At 38.0% G+C, this 4,671-nt stretch overlaps 1 protein-coding gene across 1 annotated transcript in view; it reads right to left on the bottom strand.

Moving 5' to 3' along the window:
* Positions 1–3,140, bottom strand: part of Zfyve9 (zinc finger FYVE-type containing 9) — a 142,122-nt gene extending 138,982 nt beyond the window's left edge. The window contains exon 1 of the mRNA XM_048816307.1: positions 3,061–3,140. The gene's annotated coding sequence lies outside the window, so the exon portion shown is untranslated. The remainder of the gene's footprint in view (positions 1–3,060) is intronic.
* Positions 3,141–4,671: the final 1,531 nt, after the last annotated feature.

A 4,671-nucleotide genomic window follows, 5' to 3' on the forward strand; every position in this document is an offset into this window, starting at 1 on the left:
ATGCGAATGGCAGCATTTCGTTCCCTTTGCCGGGTGACCAAAGCAACGGGTGAGTCCTGACCGGCCCTCACAAGCCCCGTCTCAGTCCCGTTGCCACTGCCCACGAAGGCTCGGTTGGTATTTATCTCCACAGTACTCAGCAGGACCCGGACCGAGAAGCAGTTTCTGCGGGCTCCTTAGCCCTGGGCCAGAGCAGTTCCGGGAGCCGGAATTCAGCCGCTCCGTGCTCGGTGCATGCTCTGATAAGAGCAGGCTCCAAGAAGCAGTTTCCACGGGTTATTTAGCACTGAGCCTGAGTAATTTGTCTGCAAGCCGCAGGCAAATGGCAGCCTAAAATTACCTGTTCTATGGCTGAATGAGCTGCGATCAGTCGAAAACAGGGATGGTGATGTCAGCTCTCCAAGATGGTGGCCGCTGGCCTCCTCTGTGGTCTGACCGGTGTGGAGAACTGAATTGGACCACTTCCTTCCCCTGTCTCAAACCCAGAATTCAGCACTGAGTACGGTGCTTGCACAGCTGGCAGAAGCCCGCAGAAAGAAACTGCAGCACTGTATCCCTGCGTCGCTATCTCCTCTTTTCCCAGCGCGATTTGCCGAACAAGCAGCGTGACCCTCCGTGCGGACAAATCTCTCGCGTTTGAGCCCCCGTAGCCGATCCTCGTGCGATGGAAATCCTTCCTCCAGGTTCCGGAGCACCCCACTTTTGCTGGAAATTCCTAACAAGATAGCCTTTAGCCATCCTGATTCGTCATTCTCCCGCACAGTGACGCGGCACATGGGGGCAATGCACTCCCCTCACCGCCATCTTCCCATCCTCCGTGTGTATTCTCTAAATATTTTTTTAAAAATGTTCAACATCTCTAGCAATTAGAGAAATGCAAATCAAAATTACTCTAAGATTTCATCTCACTCCAGTCAGAATGGCAGCTATTATGAATAGAAACAACAATAAGTGTTGGCAAGGATGAAGAAAAAGGTACACTCATTCATTGTTGGTAAAACTGCAAACTGGTGCAACCAATATGGAAAGTAGTATGGAGATTCCTTGGAAAACTTGGAATAGAACCACCATTTGCCCCAGCTATCCCATTCCTTGGTCTATACCCAAAGGACTTAAAAACAGCATACTACAGGGACACAGCCACATCAACATTTATAGCAGTACAATTCACAATAGCTTAATTGTGGAACCAACCTCGATGCCCTTCAGTACATGAATGGATAAAGAAACTGTGGTGTGTGTGTGTGTGTGTGTGTGTGTATGTTTGTGTGTATATATACATACATATATACACACATACATACATACACATACACAACACACACACACACACAATGGAATATTATTCAGCCTTAAAGAAGAATGAAATTATTGCATTTGCACATAAATGGATAGATGGATACAGAGAATATCATGCTAAGCAAAGTCAGTCAGTCCCAAAAAACCAAAGACCAAATGTTTTCTCTGATAAGTAGATGCTGATCCATAATGGGGGAGGGAGGAAAGAGAAGAATGGAGAAAGTTTGGATTGGGCAGAAGGGAGCGAGAGGAGGGGAGAGGGTATAGGGGTTGGGAAAGATGATGAAATGAGAAGACATTATTATCTTATGGACGTATGACTGTACGAATGCTGTGACTCTGCAACATATACAACAAGAAAAATGAAAAGTTGTGTTGCATTTGTGTACAATAAGTCAAAATGCAACATCATTGTCAAGTGCCTCTGCTCCATCCTCAACTAGAGAAAAGAAGTTCAATTTCTTTCTTCTTCTTCTTTTTTAATTTTTTAGTTACTGATGGACCTTTATTTTTTTTTTATTTATATGTGGTTCTGAGAATCAAACTCAATGCCTCACACATGCTAGGCAAGCACTCTGCCACTGAGACACAACCCCAGTCCCAAAAAGTTCAATTTCTTTCTTTCTTTCTTTCTTTCTATTTATTTATTTATTATATTTATTTTTTGGTGTAGATGGACACAACACAATGCATTTTATTTTTATGTGGTGCTGAGGATCGAACCCGAGTCCTGCCCATGCTAGGCGAGTGCTTACCGCTGAGCCACAATTCCAGCCCAAGAAGTTCAATTTCTTATCACATTTAATTTCTTATCCTATGCCTTTCCTCATAATTTATACATAAACACAAGAGAACTCAGCCAGACAATACACACTAGTTACTAGTGAAGAGTATGATCAGTTTCTCAAACCAGTCTCACCTGCACAACTTCCTACCATACACTGTCCTATAAACTATCATTAGACTTGGAAAGAAAAAAAAAAACCTTACATGATTCTTAGGAAAAAAAAAATCAGATTTCTACTTTATAAAAACTAATGAAATACTCTAGTTTTCTGCTGGAAATTATTGCTCTTCAAACTAATATAAATACAAAATAATATATTTAAATCTATAATTCTGATTCTCTATTCGCAAATTAGTTTTACTATTTAGCTCTTATATGACTAAGATAAATGACATTAATTGGGCAGATATGCCACTATTTTCTCCTAAAAAACTGCAAAAATACATGTTTTTTTCATGCTGAAATTATCTTTCCACAATCAAGGTTGCAGAAACTGATTATATATATATTTTTTAAGTAGTTGATAGACCTTTATTTTATTTATTTATATGTGGTTCTGAGAATCGAACCCAGTGCCTCACACATGCCAGGCAAGTCTCCACTGCTGAGCCACAGTCAGAGCCCTGTGGTGACATAATTAAAAGCAATTTTAAAATACTCTATTTCTCTGGACTAACATCAAGTCTTTTTTTTTTTTTCTTTAAATATTTATTATTTTAGGTTTTGGTGGACACAACATCTTTGTTTGTATGTGGTGCTGAGGATCGAACCCGGGCCGCGCCAGGCGAACGTGCTACCGCTTGAGCCACATCCCCAGCCCACATCAAGTCTTTTTGAAAAACTCTACTACTGATTTAACAAGATACAATGTTATAAGTGAAGCAAACAGCAAAAATACAACAGCATTATTTTCTATATATCTAGTTGTTTTCTCAAGTCCAATCAAAGAAAAATAAGAACATTGGTTTTCTTACCTTTTTCTCCTTATGAATGTGATAAAGGACAGACTTCTCTGTGCTTATTCATGATGCCTGCTGCACCACCAGCCAGTCCTGCTGACTCAGTATGGTCTGTTTGATCCTAAAGGAAAAAACAGATCGCTCATTACATTTGCTTAACAATAAGCCCTAATTTTCATCATATAAGCCTATCATAGCCAGACAATAAAAGCAATGGGGATTAACAATAAATTATAATTAACACCTTCAGATTCAAAGACCTGCTCTGCATGGAAGGCAGCAACACACAAATCAAACTGTCTTAGAAGGCCAAAAGTTGGAAGTGTAAAGGAAGAGTTAAGGATTTCCACATGCTTTTTTTCTTCAATGGATAATGTGTAAACATCAACAGCAAGCTCTTTCTACCCAATGACTATAATTATATTAATTCATAAAAATACCATTTACTTTATGTATAGTAGAGCCTCCAAGAATCCAAACTAAGAAACTGCTGTTTCATGAGAATATCCTCTGGTATGATTTTTTTTCGTATACATCCAGAATTTTTAAATTGTTTCAAAAGCTTCCTGTTGAGATTTTTATTGCCAAACAACTGTTCTTCCTCCAAATGAATTCTTTGTGGATTATAGTCCACTGCTTTATAAAGAAATGGATCTATTAATCCAATATTAGCCTTTACTGTCAGTAGTATGGAAGACAGTGCTTCCTCAAATGTGACTCCCTTCTTCTGAATGAACATATGACAATATCTGTGAAGTCATAGTAGTCCAACTTAAATGCCTGTCTAATTGCTTATAGAAATTCCTTAACCTTAAACGAGATTAGTAGTTGAAACTAATCAGAATAAAACTAAGACCATCCTACCTTCAATATAAAAAGGCCAACATTTAGTATTTTCAGAAAAGGTAATCATCTTAGAGATAATCTAATGAACACCACTTCACTTAAAGATAAACTGAGGCATCAGAAGAAATTTCCTGTAATTATTATAGATACTTCATTATCTGATGTGAAAATGATGTGATTACTAAAAAACTAGAATGGAAGAAAGTATAACTAAAATTCAAGTTTCCAGAGACCAATGAATGAAAATTACTGATGATGGGTTGGGGTTGTGAGGCCCTGGGTTTGATCAGCAGCACCATAAAAAGATAATAAAATAAAGGTACTAGGGGCTGGGGCTGCGCTCAGTGGTAGAGCGCTTGCCCAGCACATGTGAGGCACTGGGTTCAAACCTCAACACCACATAAAAATAAATACATAAATTAAAGGTATTGTGTCCAACTACAACTAAAATAAATAAATAAATAATAAAATAAAATAAAGGTACTATGTCCATCTACAACTAAAAAATTTAAAATCATTGTTGAAAGATATTCCTATCTTCAAGAACTTCAAAAATATGTATATGGTATGATATACTCTAAATGAGAAGAGCTATTGATGCTAAGAAACAAACTATCAAATAAATGATTGAATCATATCAGAAGTAAGAAAAGGCAGTATGGGGGGTAAAGTATCAAGGTCAAATGAAAATAATGCCAAAGTAAGTTTCTTCCATTCAATGTGTAGCTAATTGAAGATCCTTCTTTTTAAATAATAAACTTTAAATGAATAAAATCAATT

Source organism: Marmota marmota, unplaced genomic scaffold (genome assembly GCF_001458135.2).
Source record: "Marmota marmota marmota unplaced genomic scaffold, marMar, whole genome shotgun sequence".
NCBI lineage: Eukaryota > Metazoa > Chordata > Mammalia > Rodentia > Sciuridae > Marmota > Marmota marmota.